Source organism: Leptonychotes weddellii, chromosome 10 (assembly GCF_054177405.1).
Source record: "Leptonychotes weddellii isolate Sample4059 chromosome 10, ASM5417740v2, whole genome shotgun sequence".
NCBI classification, from domain to species: Eukaryota; Metazoa; Chordata; class Mammalia; order Carnivora; family Phocidae; genus Leptonychotes; species Leptonychotes weddellii.
The window spans coordinates 66,182,564-66,199,445 of NC_138378.1; the positions used below are offsets into that span (position 1 = coordinate 66,182,564).

At 37.1% G+C, this 16,882-nt stretch overlaps 1 long non-coding RNA gene across 1 annotated transcript in view; it reads right to left on the reverse strand.

Annotated features, from left to right (window-relative positions):
- Positions 1-16,882, reverse strand: part of LOC145723706 (uncharacterized) — a 75,251-nt gene that overhangs the window by 46,859 nt on the left and 11,510 nt on the right. The gene's annotated exons all lie outside the window — the stretch shown is intronic.

Here is a 16,882-nt window from a genome sequence, read left to right on the forward strand (position 1 = left end):
TTCCACTTTTCACTGGAAAAAGAAAGACTCGTTATCAATTTACTTTGATTTTTATTTTTCTCTCTTATCCTCACCTCAGGACACAGAATAGAGCTATATTATAGGGAAGCCATTATGAGTGCACTCTAGTTCAATAGTTTATCAGCATAAAAATGTGCCTTAGTACAACAAAAGCTTTTCCTATAGATATGACCAATATTGTAAATTGCCTTTATTGCTTCATGCAGAAATGTGCCATGGACTGCTTAATTATAATTTTTTCCCATTAGTTTTGTTTTTTTTCATTATCTTACCCTCACGGTAAGATTCTATAATGCAACTTATAAAAGAAAAGCCACAAGATGCTAGGGATAAAATGAGAAAAATCAAGAGGAGGTAGAAAGATAGGTAAATGAAATTATTATTATGAATGGTGCATTGCACGATTTCTGGACTGTACTTTTACATATAAAGTCACTGAGCAATTTTTTAAAGCTGCATTTTAAATGTGATGAAAGAGCAGGTTAATTGGTTATAAGTAAGTGTACATTACACAGTGCAGTTGGGTTGCTCCTAGTGAAATCAATTTGTATTCCAGAATTTCTTAAGAAAGACCTTTGTTTTTCTGGATGGGCACTTCTATTGGTTTAACAGTGAGCATATTTGTGAATTTGGCTGCAGAAGGTGTAGCCTGGCTAGGGAGCAAGGTTCAAAGAATGTGGGCTTTAATAAATAGGAATTCCAAAGGATTTTGCAGGTTTAGTTGAGTGGTGACATCTGCTCTCCTCCCTGCTGCCACCGCATGGAATATGATTTTTGCACTGCCATGTCACATTGGCTCATGATAAACAAAGCTATTTATTTTATAAGAAACAATAGCAACATGATATGACAACTTGAGCTGGCCCAGTGCAATTCAATTGTGTTATTTTCTGATAACAGGAGTATAGCTTGTGTCATCACTGTATATCACTTTCTCCGTGTAAATTTGGTGGGGTTTTTTTCAAGTCTAAAAGACAAATTCAGCTTTTTTTTTTTTTAAAGATTTTATTTATTTATTTGAGAGAGAGAGAATGAGAGACAGAGAGCAGGAGAGGGAGGAGGGTCAGAGGGAGAAGCAGACTCCCCGCCGAGCAGGGAGCCCGATGCAGGACTCGATCCCGGGACTCCAGGATCATGACCTGAGCCGAAGGCAGTCGCTTAACCATCTGAGCCACCCAGGCGCCTGACAAATTCAGCTTTTATTGCTTTTATTATCTTTGCTAAGTTACACACAAAAGCTTCTGCTCCTTACATTAAACTTACATTAAAAATTATATAAAGAGACTTGAATTAAGAATGAGTATGATTGTAGTCTATAATAAACAATTAGGCTGCTTTCAGATAATCAAATTGTCTACCACTTGACTTCTTTTCTTTTTTAGGGGAGGAGAGAGGAGACATGTCTACATCCAAAGAAACAGTAGTTTCCAGCTCTATTCTATCTTGCAAACCTCCTATCATTGAGATGCTTCTGTTTTAGGTAATATAGAAGAGTAATTTACCTTTGTAAAAAGTACAGAAAGCTTTTGTTTTGTCATGAAAATCACAAATGAGCACACCTAGATATTCAAATGAAAAAAGAGGCATTTGAATTTCACACATTTAGAAAATTATTTTACTGTGAAGTTTCCATGATAGAAGAGTAGACTTTATCAGAAAAGGACTTACTGTGTTTTAATCTTTTTTGCCACCTGCAGGAAAGTACAACAAACGTGTATACTAGACTTTGAAAATATTATAGCCTGCTTTCATTTTCAAATTCTGCTATAAATTCTCCATGCACTTGTATTGAGAAACACCAGGTGCCCATAAAAGCCAGAGAATATCTATGTCTTTGATATTAGTATTAACAGACATTGTATGTTAAGTGCACAAAAAGTTTGAAGAGCAGAAATAAAAGACACAAAGTAAATCCATGTTGTTGCTGATTATTTAACAATTAACAATCCTTTACAATCATCTAACTTTGTCATGGGTGGTAATGAACTTTGTAACTTGACCACGACATGGCCTTTTATTTTGTCCTTTTAGTAATATACATTTACCCTTTGGAACTTTAATTTTAGGTATTCTTTTCTTTCTGATATTACTTCTATCCCTCACAATTACTTCCAGTGATTTATGCTACGTTGAAACTTTTTACTCTGGCTGCCACACCCTGTCTGACTGGACTATGGTTGTAGTGACAGCGGGTCAGGAAACATAAAACGAGAAGCAAAATCTAAAACAAAACAACAATGACAATAAAAACCAGTCACTAAGGCAACATGTTTATTCTGGGAGGGGTGCATGACTATACACACACACACACACACACACACATACATACATTTTCAAAGCTTTTATTTTTAAGTAATCTCTACATCCAACATGGAACTCGAACTCACAAGCTCAAATCAGAATGAACTCAATAGTTCATTCAGGGTGTGGGAGGTTGGGGCTACAAAAATTTGCCATGTATGACTCTTCTCCTAGCAGGCCTGCAGATTGTTGGAGGGCAGGGAAGAGGATGGGGGCTCAAAGAGAGAGAGAGAGTCCTTCTGAACATCCCAATGCAAGGGAGGAGGATGCCACATTCTGAGGCATTTATAGCCTTGAGAAGTCCATTTTACTCGCCCCTCTGGCTTCAGTGAGACAAAAGAGCACCTGTTTACAACTGTGAGGAAGTAACACTGGTGACAAAGAGACCAGCTGCTCAAATTAAATGAGATGATGTAGATGGTGTTTATCTTATGGTAGCAAAATAAATCATCACTCTCACTATACGGAAGCAGATTACATGATATCTAAGGTTCTTTCTAGCTCTGTGTCTTAGTTTTATGACTTAGTTCAGTGTGTGTGTATGTGTGTGTGCTTCAGATATACAAGGCTTAAAAAGAACATCATGAAAATCAGAAAAAGGTGGAGTAGATGTTGTTATTTCTAGGCACTAATGTTCTACTTCCATTTTTGTTACTACCCAGCTTTATGACCCTTAACCTTTCTATGCCTATTTCTTCACTTTTCAAATATCAAATGAAAATAATATCTGTTCTGCTCTTGTCACTGGTTACCATAAGGCTCAAAATAAAAATAAAGAGTGCTTGAAAGCACTATCTTATATAAACCCCCTGGATTTGCTTTCAAGCAAGCCCTCCTCTTACTGCACATACCACTTTCCCTTAGCATGGCATCTGTTACCAGAATTTCTTTTCCCAATGGCATGGGCTAAAATAGTGCTGGTGAACTTCCTTCATTCATTTATGCCTTCATTCCCTCAACAACTGCTTATTGAGAAACAACTTTTTTTTTTTTTTGCAAGGCTCTGTGACAGGTGATGGGGATACGGAGAAGAAAAAAATCAGATGCCTGCCCTCAGAAATTTATATCAAAATGAGGCAAAATGTGAAGCTTGACAAAATGAGAGCGTGTGAAAGTTATCGGAAGGAAGGAAGGAAGGTGGGTACCAGCTGCAATGAGAGCCATGGGAAAGAAGTGCCCAGTATGGATAAAGAAATCTGGGAAATCTTCACAGAGGAGGAAGCAACTGAGCCGGCCCCTAAAGGAGGCAGAGAGGTGTGCCTGTGGTGAGAGGTGGAGGGGAAATCCAAGGGAGTGGAACGACCATGTGCGAAGACTTGGAGGTGTGAAAAGTCACAGTCCATTCAAAGAATAGCCCATATGTACTATGGCTAATAAAGCGGAGGGCATGATGGGTCTATGTTATTGGGCAACACTAGAAAGTTAGCCAAAATCTTTGTCCAGGAATACCTTCCCTGGATAGGAATTTGAATTTTATCTACTAGGTGATAGATTGCAATTGTTGAATGGTAGGTAGTTATATGATTGCATTTGCATTTTGGAAAACTAACTTTAAGGATGTAACTACTAGAAATAATAAGGGTGAATGATAATATCTCTGCATAAAGGTATTCAAGGAATATAGGAATGTGTTTTTGTTAAGGTATAAAAGGAGGTAATATCATCCTAAGGTAGTTGTTTAGATGGTGTTTAAAGGTTGTTTCAGAATGAGAATGAGGGTAGTTAAGGACAAAAACCTGAATGGATCTATATGGTTGTAAAGGGTTTGTGGAGAAGAAAGAAAGAAAAAGAAAGGAGAGAGAGAGAATGTTATCTCATGGGGTCAAGCTAGCTAAGATTGAACGGATTTATTATAAGTTTTTAAAATGAGCTTTAATATCAATAATGTACTAATGCAATACTGGAGTTCCCCCCCCCCCTTAAAAGGACACAGTTTCTTAGATAATTGGTCTGCTCCTAGTAAGAGATTGTAAAAATTTTTTCCTTACCCTTTGAGTAATTTTTGTAGTGTGGGGACCAAGGGCAGGATGATCCAAGATGGACCACATTGGCATAAACATTATTTTGAACTAAAAGTAATCAAAACCCTGCAGATGCAGGAAAAGTGCTCTTCCTGGTCCTCAACTGCCTAAATTTATGTTGGAAAGGAAAGCCTGTGGAAGAGAGCTATTAACAGAGACTCCCCTTTACCTATGAGACTTCTCTGCATAATAGGGCAACCTTTGTTTTTCAAAATATCTCCTTTCACCTTCCTGCTAATGGCCTACCTCCCCTTTGTATCCTCGCAACCCTGTTCCTCTGCTTAGCTCATGTAAGTGTCACGCTGCCTCATTGTCTTTGGAATTTCATGTCTGTGTGGATTCCCCTTATGTATATGCCTATTAAATTTTATTTTCTCCTGTGAATCTGTCTCCTGTCAATTTGATTCTAAGTTCAACTGGAAGGACCTTGTAGGGCAGAGGAAGGTCTTCCTCCCCAACAGTAGAAAACAAAAAATCTGTATCTTTATATTGTGCTTTAAGTTGTCATTATAATGTCCTTGATTATGTCAGGGAGCAAGAATTCCTGTCCCCTCAAAGGTCCTTCTAACTGGACTAAGAATCAAATTGACAGGAGACAAATCCACAGGAAAAAATCAAATTTAATAGTTTATGTACAGGGAATCCATACAGACATGGGAATTCCAAAGACAGTCAGGCAAAATGAGGTATAAATGTCATCCTGAACTAAGGAGAAGGGGGTAAGGGTCTGCAATTTCAGAGGAACAAAATGCATTTCATATGGTGATAAGATGAGCAGATGTTTGGTAATTAGATGTTTGCCCTACCATACAGATGGGTCACTCAGATAAAATTTATCTCTGGGAATCACCCTTATTCTGGGAAAGACCCCCAGTTTAGATTCTTCCGTGTGGTTAAGGGAGAGACAAAAGTTTCTCTTGAGTCCACACGGTCTCAAGTACCTTTAGCTCAAAATAATCCATATGCCAAAGTCGCACATTCTGGGAGGGTTGTTCTGAACCCCTTCAATTATGTGAGAGAACCAAATCTTCTCAGTGTTAAACAAGCTAGGTTTTGTTTTGTTTTTGATTTTTACAGTCATGTTACCTCCTAAATTTATTTTTAAAGTCTTTTATTGTCAGTTTGGTTGAATACTAAGTATTGTTTCATAGTGGTCTCTGATCCTATTTAATTCAAACTTTATGTCATTTTTGACAACTTTTGCTATTTTATCTTCCCTAAATAAAATCCTGATCTTTAACTGTCTTTGAGATTTCCCATAGAGTACCTGGAATATCTCAAAGGATTTGTTCTTTCACTTTATAAAAAGAGATATTTTTAAAAATAGGTTTATTTTAGGGGCACCTGGGTGGCTCAGTCAGTTAAGCGTCTGCCTTTGGCTCAAGTCATGATCTCAGAGTCCTGGGCTTGAGCCCCCTGTCAGGCTCCCTGCTGAGCCGGAAGCCTTCTTCTCCCTCTCCCTCTGCCACTCCCCCTGCTTGTGCTCTCTCTCTCTCAAATAAATAGATGAAATCTTTGAGAAAAAAAATATAGGCTTATTTTATATGTTTAAGTACATAAAAAACATTATCAAACAAGAAGGATACTTAACCTTCTCTGGATTGTGTTAGTATGGTTATATGTTGTTAATATATTTCAAAGCTATATAAAATTCATAGAAATTTGTCAGCTGTCCATGATATCTTGATATGATGTTATCAATCATAACTCCAGTTATTACCTTAAAATGTTGTATGTTACAGAAACATTTCTTTGTCAATTGCATTATTTTTATAATAATGAACTTTCATCAGATTGTTAATGGCAGCAATTTTAAATCTTTTGCTGTTCACAAATAGTTATTGTTTTACTCTAGTGCTTTCCTGAAAGCTCTTGCAATCAGCATCAAACCAGAATACTTTGTCCACAAAAGAGATGTCGCAGAGATCCATGTAAAGATTATGATAGGTACCTTGTGGTATAGGGTTCCGATGGCATTGCTTAAATAAATTTAAGATCTTACCATGGGACTGAATAAGAATTTCCAGAACACTAGTGGAGATGCTCATGGATTCATAAAACTGCTAAACCAAGAAAAAGCAGAACAAGAATTAATTACATGGGACTGAACAAACTGAAAAAGAATGATTATAATTTTTATGGCCTTTTGCTTGAAACATTGCTAGTTCTTTACTGTTCTATTTTCTGGATTTAAGGAATCCCTTTCTCTTAAGTTATCTATAACTCCCAACAATTTATTAGATTAGTAGATAATTTTTTAGTAAAAAAAAAAAAAAGTTTATATTTTTCTCCCCACCATATTCTTCCAGAATTCAGAAACTCTTATTGAACATTCTTATTTTCATGGCAATATAGTTATTTGCATAAGTTCAATAAGAATCTATTCTCCCTGTAATAGGTCATAGTTGGGAAAATTGGTTATATCACTAAGGTTTTGACTAGAATGTCATATTTGAGAATGATGTGCATAGAATCAGATATGAGCAGACAGTTTTAAGGAACAAAGGTTGGCTTTAGGGAACCAATATTTACAAAGCCCTCTTGGAAAAATCGACCTGTTACCTTACTTACAAGTTTCCCTGTATTATAAATGAGTAAGGAAGGTCACTTCCTGGCAGGCCGGGAAACTTAAGCTATTTTGGGGACCCTGAGAAGAGAGGAATTCACCCAAATCTGTAGGTACTGCAGGTGAAATCTGATGGCAAGTTCTTAGTTTGACACACTAGTCTTGAGGGACTTTTAAAAAAAGTCCAATCTGAATTCCTTATAAAAGTTCCAGCAAAGCAAACTTTAAAAGGTCCATGTGGTCAATTATCATTCCTGCTGCACTTAGTAAATGTTCAGGCCAAATTTAATGAGACTAGACTTATTTTGTAAACAAGAATTGTTTTAGTTTGATTATCTTTGATCAAAATGGGGGTGACTGTAGAGAGAAAGTTTGTGTTTCAATGGAAAACTATAACCCTTTCTTCTGAGTTGTCAGATTCTAGTCTTGTTCATTGTCTTTGAGCTATTTTTCACCTCTTTGGAAACTGGATCCTGCCATCTTGCACATTTTGTCAGTAATTAATGCTTCTGATTTTTTCCCCACTCTCATGACTTGGCATCACTGAGACCCACCATTGCCTTTTTCCTGAATCCCGGTAAACTGAAGTTGGATGACTTGATATAACTTCAAAGGTTTTATCACCACAACAGTGTGCGCTGCTCAGAAAGTTCACCCAACACTTGCATCTTCTAATCTCTGCTCCAGGAAATGACCATTATTGTGACATTACCACAGCTACTCTCAGTAAAGATGCTTCAGTCCCAATGTCTAGAAATCTTGACTAGCTGCCCTCTGGACATAAAAACTGAGTTTATAGTCTGCTCCAAGCATTAATGTTGTTTTTCTCTCCCTTTGCAGACCTCCTACCTCACAACTTGTATCTCTCTCCACAGCAATCAACCAAACTTCTTTTTCTGTCAAACTGATAGTAAAATTTTTGATAGGGGAAATGTGGAGACCCACTTGGACCCCCAGAGTTGACATAAAGATTACTTTAAAGTGAAAACATTTGTACTAAAAAGATGCAGAAAGGAGTCTTATCTGAACTTCTCTTATCTGACTAAAGCAGAGCCTCCAGAAAAATAAAGCTGCCAATAACCCCCACTCTGACTGAGCTTCCTGTGAATTCAGCTGGCAAGGAGACAGACTGGCCATTTCCATTAGCATCAGAAAACCCAACAGAACCTTCCACACCTTCTCACTGAAACATCTCCCTCATACCCACCACCGCTTTGTCAAGTTTGGAATATAAACCTTTTATTTCTGTTGAGTGAAATACTCATTGCTAAGCACTCCTGCACGTATGCACGGCACACATAAAGAAACCCTCTTTTCTCTCCTGTTAATCTGTCTATTGTCAGTTAATTTGCAGGCCCCCAATCACTGAACTTGGGTTGGAAGAGGAAAAGTTTTCCTCCCAACAGTGACACAGTGGATGGTGGAATGTGGGTGAAAGTATGACACAGGGCAGGCAGAACATTTCAAATGTATAGAGCTTCAAATGAAAATACACACAATCCACAATGTGGCAGAAGAGAAACATGGCATGAAGGTCAGCTGGTATCCAGAAATGGTTTCTCATGGGAGCTTTTCATGATTCATTCTTCGCAACTCAGGATTGCTCTTCAGTTTCAGAAGCCCCCATGTTTAGAGGGGATCCAGTTCTCACAGGTGAACTTAACCTTAAGTAAACTCACTCGACTGATTTATAAAACCTGAGGGTCATGATTAATTTATCCAGATACCTTAGGAATCAGCAATCCAATCCAAAGACTCAAGAGAGATGAAAACATATATCCACAAAAAAGTATGCACATCCTGTTCCTAACAGATTTAATCCTAAAAGCAAAAAGATTAAAAAAACCTACATGTTCAGCAGTAAAGCCCTACAACAGAATACTATTTAACAATACAAAGAATGAACTACTGCTAAGGAAAACATGGGCAATTTCAAAAACATGCTAAGCTAAAGAAGTCAGACAAAAGAATTCACACTATATGTTTGCTTTTACATGAAGTACTGGATCAGGAAAAACTAATCTATTGTGATAGAAATTTAAAAATGCTTGCTTTGAGGGAAGCGTAAGCAATTGCCTGGAAAGGTGCTTGTGAGAACTCTCTGGAATGATGAAAATGTTCTGTATTTTGATTGGAGAGGTGATCAAGGCATCTGTAGCTCATGGAACTATAAATTTAAAATCTGGGGCTTCTCTAAAATGTAGATTTTACCTCAATAAGACGATTACTACAAACAAAGAAATATACATAAAGGGAGGAGACACCACAGTGTAGTGAATGTAAGAAAGCTGATGAGTAGGAAAGTTGATTTGCAACTGAATTCCAAGTTTCAAAGAACAAAACAAAGGGGTTGACGAGAAAAAGTAGGCAGAGTAGGAAAACAAGACAAAGAAAAGGAAGCACAGATCCAATACTGAAGAATTCGGTGACTAGAAGAGTTTGCATGTGGTTTATTGTCCTAAAATTATAAGCATGAGAGACAGAATTAACTGGCCTTTTAGGGTGCCAGAAATGGCTGAGGATTCGTGGCAGGGTCCATCTGGGGTCCTTGCTGATTTGCCTTTAGTGTCCTGCTGGCCACGTGCAAAACGCCAGTGGCTGTTTGGAGTTATAGTCCGTTCTGTCTGGAATATGGTGTCCCAGGAACCCTTGCGGCCTGGCTTCCGGCTCCCGGGTGGAGGTGTTGCGAGGGCAAGCACAGCTGACTCAGCCCTGGTGATGCTATAACATGTCACTCTTGAGTCAAAGTCACGGCAAATTTGGCCTGAAGATTCTGGAGATTTAAGGGCATTGGAATAAACATAATTCACATTCTTATCTAAAATCTGATCGGAACACTCCAAGCACTTTATGTCTGCAATACTCAGTCAGGAATCCCTTGAGCTCTTGTCTATTTCGAGATCCCAATTAAACGGAAAACAAGAACAGTTTTTTTTGCAGAGTATTTGGGTATATTCACTCAACTCGGGGAAGGCAGAGATTAATGAAAATGGAAACTAACAAAGGAATGAAACTGCCCTCTCATGAAAAAAAAAAAGTGGGAAATTTGTTATTGCAGTACTGGGTAAATGTTTGTGTGGTTCTGATTTCTCTAAATGGATGGTATGATTTTTGCTTTCATTTTTATGCTGAAACAGCTCCCATCCTAGATAACCCCTCTACGTACAGCACATGAATCCGTATGATTCAATTCTGACATTTCCTGTCATCTCACTCTGAAATCTTAAGTCATTACCTTTTAAAAAGATCTACTTGACATAGCATTTCTTTTCAAATTCCCTGTAAATCTCATAAAGAACTGTATTATTGCCTACTTCAATTTATTAAATGAATTTCATGTTAGCTAGGTCTTCCCTAATATATTTTCACATATATAACTACATATATAATATATATTTTCATAGATTCACATATCATGTCAGAATTTATGATTTGAGTCATTGTGCCCCCAAAATTTGTGATGCTTGAAAAACACTTTTGATAAACAAAATTCATACTGGTGTTGACACATATAGAACATGAATTTCAGCTTTAAAAAAAATCTAATGGTTAAAATTTACAATCTATACAATTCTTAACAGTTTTTATACCTGTACTTCCCTAACTTTCATTAAAATTTAATTTCAATTTATTTCACATATGGGCATTTTTTATTTGACTTAAATTATATATTTTGTATGCTTTTTATTATTTGTAGTGTGATCTAGCTTTCACATTACTCATTTTCACCACTTTAAAATATATGTTATGTTTTCTGATGTCATTACAGGATGGTATATCACATGTTTATCTGAAATTTTAACATTACATCTATAGTTCTAAAGGCACATTGCTGAGTTACTCTAATGCAGTCAAATAATCCATGTAAGAATTTAGTTTTTAATGGACTTCCAATATACAATATATTCATTTTAATTCTTCTTGAATATGTACACATTAAAAATATTTTGTATTTGTAATGTATAAACTAAGTGTAATGGGTAATTATAAATTACACAGATAACTGCCCTTTGAAAAATGCTGAGATAAACTTCTGAGTTTTTTGTCACTTATTTGTCATTATTCACATTAAGTAGTCATCCTCATCAGGGATGTCTGGTTCTTTTTTCCCCTTTATCTGTAGAAGGGAGTTTCTTACTTATGACCACATTATGTTTAAGTTTTTATTTACAAATTGGCTATTATAAACTTTGAAATCACTAGGAAACCCAATAAAATGAAGTTTTAAACACAGGTCAGATTCAATTCAAGGATACTTGCCAGCCGTAGCCTGTTCTCTGAGAACTGTCTGTTACCATACAGGTGATGATGTTTCAATATGGCCACCACCCTATGGCAATAGTGGTTGAACAAAGGTAGGGATGTCTGGTTAGAGTGAAACCAATCCAGAGGCTCAGCTTGGCCAGACCTATCCTCTTTCTGAGGAATTCAGGATTAAGGGTTGAGACATGGGCAGAATGGGTCCATTATAACAGAGTATTTGCCTGGAAAGTCATATTAAACCGGCACTGGTGGATTGGCAGGGATGGGACAATGCATCTTTTGGCCTTGTGCATGAGGAGTAGAGAAAAGCTGGTCTACACAGAAAGAGTGATAAATTAGAGAAGCCAATGGTGCGGCAGAGACTCCTATGCCATGGCACATATAAGTTCCTGATAGATTTCTATCTATCTATCTATCTATCTATCTATCTATCTATCTATCTATCATCTAACTACTCCTCTTCGGTTAAGCAATACTCTCTACCCTTCTGTTCCATGAGATTCCCCAATTTGTTCTTTAATAAATTTGTATTTTTATTTTAGTTTAAGTGGATTCTTTTCCTTGTCATCATGAGATTCTACCTAAGTCACCTGGCTGAATATGGCTCTATTAAACAGAAGGTAGCTGAATTACCAATACTGCTCACCAATATTTGGGGTCCTGGGAATAGAAGTACGTGTGAAATAGGAAGAAAGAGGAGGAAGAGAGTTTCAACTTTCTCATGAGTTTCAGGCCAGCTTTAGACAAAACTTCAAAATGGGCAAAACAAGAAGATGATACCTTGCTCCCCCTTTTCTGAGCTCCAATTTCTCAATGTTCTTTTTCATACCTTAAGTCCTCTACCACAATACTCCTATTTTGGAGAGGATAGAAGAATAAATCTATTTAGTTGCCCAAAGTATCTCAATACCCCAAATCTATTTATTTCTATTCAACAAAATTGGCATAGAATTAAATGGAAGGCATATGATCCTTAGAATGTGAAATTGCAACTATGTCACATATCTGTAGCTTACCCTATGGTTGTTGGTCAAGTTCCTTAACTTTTTGAACCTTAGTTACCATATCTCTAAGTCAGGAATCTAACCAATTCACATGTATCATTGTGATTTCAGTTATCAGGAACCAAAAACTCTGACTCAATCACTTTAAACAATAAGGTTAGATGAGGTCATTCAGATAACCCAAAATCCTAAGGGTGTGAAGCTACTGATATATTTAAAGTGGCAGCTAAATAACATGACTAAGGACTCTAGAACTTTCCATCTTTCTGTCAGCCATTTTCAGCAGGATGACTTAGCAACCTCCTGCTTGTCAGATGGCTTCCTCAGTTCTCGTTTTCTTTTCTCCTAAAGTGTGTCTCACATGCAAATCTAACAACATATATTGATTGTTATATGACTCCATATGTGATGAAAGAAAGCAGACTTATCTCTTTCTGTGCATCCTTTGTCTTTTTTTCCCCTTAGATCAAAGTAACCTTTTCTGAAGGCCTTTAACAGATCTCTCCCATATCTCATTGGCCAGAAATGAATTATATACTCACCCCAAACTAATCACTGGTAAGGCGGGTGATAAACCATGTTTGGTTTAGACATTTCTTGCTAAATCCCTGAGTTACAATGAGGTGTGAGGCATACCCCAAATCAGGATTTTACATGCAAGCAACTGCTAATAGTCAACCAATAATGTCTTTTATCACATGACATTTATGAGCATCAAACTATCTAATGCATGTGACAATTCTTTTTAAATTTTAAAGTTCTGAAAAAAGTATATATATTCTCTCTCTATATACATATATACATATATTCATTGTTTTGTAACTATTCTAATAAATAATTAAAAACTACCATTTTGACAGTGTAGTTACCTTAAGTTATTAAGAGGAAAACAGTTACAATAGACATTTTTAAACTAATTCTCACTAGCTTATAAATAACTATTGGCATTCTTATTCTTTTGAAAATTATTTGTATTTTAAAAAGATGATGCTTAGTCGCCAGTTGATTCACTAGTGAAGAGGTTTTCCTGGATAAAAGAGAGTGACCTGAAAAATATCAGCAGTGTGGAAGCAATTATCAGGAAGCTTGGTGAAGAAACACTTTCTGGTTGCCTCCCAAACCCACCTTGAGAGTCAGCTCTCCTACAGTGCTCCTCCTTACCCCAGCTTCTTCCCTTTCTCCAGGTTGGACCTTGGAACTTCCACACAATGCCAATGTTGTCTTGCAACTTTCATTTGTGTTGTAAAGGACTCTTTGGAGATCTTAGGAATTCTTAACTATCTGTTATTTCAAATTTGGATTTGGATTTGGATTTGGTGACTTGCCTTATCAAATTTGGCACAGTTTGAAAATTGTGGAAATTTTATCTTGCAGAGCTTCAAGGTTGTGGAGAAAAATTTAGAGCTACTCAGTTATCTTTAGCATTGCCTAGAGGAGCCTCTCTATCTGAAACCTTGATTATTCAGCCTAGTGAGAAAATGAATAATCCTTACAGTTTTAAGATTGGACCCAAAAGATATGCAGACAATACTATGACTGGTATGCTCTAGGCCACAGTTGTATTTTGTTGAGCTCTAACTGAGTAGAAATTCTCCTGTTGCATTTACTTATAAGGCCTAGTACATTATTGTGGCTCTAGCACAGTGGCTTTCACGTGATAAGTTTTCAGTAAGTATTTGTGAACTTAAATAGAAAGAAATTGAATTGAAAATGGTCATATTTTTATAGGCCTCCTGCCATTGAATTGATAACAAACCCCCTTTCTTTCAATATCACCAGAACTCTGTCTTTTGTCATTTCATACCCAATTTTATAGTATCTGAATCTATCACATACCAACAACAAACTTTGTCTGAACTTGTCTTCTTCCTGAAAACTTCCTGATTAATTATAGAAGGATTAAGTACTTTTGCACGTCCTCTCTAGTCTACAACAAAGTTCAGATTTCGTCCTCCCAACTACAAAATGCTTTTAATTCTATCATTGCATGGCCTCTCTATAGCATAGGCTCTTTATTTTATTTATTTATTTATTTATTTTTAAAGATTTTATTTCTTTATTTGAGAGAATGAGAGAGAGAGAGCATGAGAGTGAGGAGGGTCAGAGGGAGAAGCAGGCTTCCCGCGGAGCAGGGAGCCCGATGTGGGACTCGATCCCAGGACTCCGGGATCATGACCTGAGCCGAAGGCAGTCGCTTAACCGACTGAGCCACCCAGGCGCCCAGCATAGGCTCTTTATTATGTGTACAAACTAATAAATATATATGAAGTATGTAGAGTATGTAGATGATATGATGAGTCTCACTTAAAAGAAAGATTTTACCGTCCGATGAAATCATTTAAAACATCTGTGAGCACATAGGAGAGATATGAGGTAGTTCCTAATCTTAGGCTCATAACCCACTCCTTATGTTTTCATTCCTTTTTTCTAGGTAATTAATGAATAACTTAGAAATCCATGAGTCTGCTAAGCAGTAACCCCTTCTGCAAGGCCAACAAGGTTGATGAGGTAGATGGCTTTACTGAATGGATCTGTATCTTACCTTTCAAAAGGCCACCTTTTAACTACCTACAGTGCCCAAGTTGTGTACAATCATTGCAGGGACATTGACCTTTGTTCTCAATGACTTATATTGAGATCCTTTTGCTTCAAAATTTAAAATTTTAGCTGAAATAATTGTATATTATTTGTGAAAACTGGAAAGGCATGGGGAAAAGTGCTTACTCAAAATAAAAATTTTTTAAAATTAATGAGTTTATGTTTCTTAAAAACTCTATACATTTCAATTATGTTCAAAGAAATACTTTAACTGCATTTTTATTGAGTTTAAATTAGAGATAAACAAAATCAGCCAAATAACTTGCCAGCTCTACCTCTTAGATCTTTCTTCTGTCATACTGGAGACTATAACAGTGCCAGATTTTTGTAAAAGCAAAAAACAAAACAAAACATAAATCTGGGGGAGGCATTGAACTTCATAAGCTAGTTTAATTTGAGGTATATTTTCATTTTGATTTGTTCATTTTAGTCCTTTGGCTTGCTGGCCTGTCTAAAGAGTAGATAACGGAGAAGTTGGATCATTTTTAAGAAAACTTTTTTCTCCTTGTAGTTTGCTGCTGCTGCTGAGAGTGGGAACAGGGTATGAGTGCAAATGAAAGATCTTCTTTGGGCAGTGAAAATGTTTTAAAACTGGATTGTGATGATAGTTGCACAATTCTGTCAACTTACTAAAAAGCATTGAATTATACACCTTAAAGTATGTTTGTGGTATGTAAATTATACTTCATTGAAGCTATAAACACACTCACATAAATAAAATAATAAATGACCCCCACACAAAGCAAACAAACAAACCCTGCTTCCAGAGAGATAATATGATTTCAACATCTGTTAACGAGCTAGATTTAGAGCATACTTGGTTACATATTAGGTATATTAGCCTGCTTTAGTAAGACCAGATTAAAGCTATACAGAAAAACAAAACCTACTTTAATTATATTGAATATTAAACAGACACTGTTTCAGAGTCATTAACAGGCTTCTTTTTCTCCTTGAGTCTTTTTTATAAGATTCCAGTGAGGGCCAAAGAAAAGCAAAAACGTGATCTTCAAAATAAACTTTCACCAAAGTAAAATGTGGCCTCACATTTTTTTTACTTAAATTTTGAACTCTCCATGTGTAAGAAAATCCTCTTCTTTTATCCACAAGGAAAAGGTGTAAAGATCTAGAATTAATAAAAAAATAAATAAAAAACAAAAAACTTCTTTTCTAACAATTTAAATTAGATTCAGGGGCCAATTTTTCATTTTCTTCTTTATTCTGGAGTTGTAAAACATAAATAAATAGGGGAAGAAATTAAGATGGCAGAGGAGTAGGAGGACCTTAAGCTTGTCTTGTCCTTCAAACACAGCTAGATAGTTATCAAATCATTCTGAGCACCCAATAAATCAATCTGAGGTCTGAGAGGACAAAACCTGCAAGTCCACAAGTAGAAAAGTGACCACCTTTTAGAAGGTAGGAAGTGTAGAGAGTTGACTTGGGGGAGATATAGCTGTGGGTACCCCGGTGGGGAGGGAGCTGGGCTTATAGAGGCTACCACCAAGTATTATAAGCAGCAGAGCACAAAATCTGAACTTTTAGAAGTCCACTACCATGGTGGATGTGCCTGGCTTAAAGGTGCTCAGGTGATGAAGCAGGGAGGAGTCCCAGGAGGGACAGCCTGGTCTGAGGATCACCTGGGCTGCAAGAAGAATGGGTGGTGCCTCAGTGTGGCATGGTTCCCAGGCATAGGAGTGGGAAAGTTGGCTGAGAGCAGTGAGTCTTGGTGCCGGCTTTCTGCTGTTTTGCCACAAACTGTGAACTGCTGCTCGTTTGTGCCTCCACGGCCTGATTGCGCCATTGCTTTCCTGGGACTGGTCAGCAAACGGCAAAAGAACAGCAAGACTACCCCCTCCCCAAGAAACAGCTCAGGTCCCAGCCACAGGGTCCCTAAAATTTGCAGTTTTGAAACTCAGTCGTGGGCCTGAGATTAAAAAAAAAAAAAAAACCTCAGACACAGGCAGGGTGAATGCAGTGTTCTGACAGAAACTGGGAATACAAGAGGGGTGATTGATTGCTCTCAAGGAAGAGTGGGGGGTCCGAACTTTCAGCCCTGGGGCTAGAGAGCAGGGCATTGCCATATTCACCCTGACTATCAGCACTGAAAG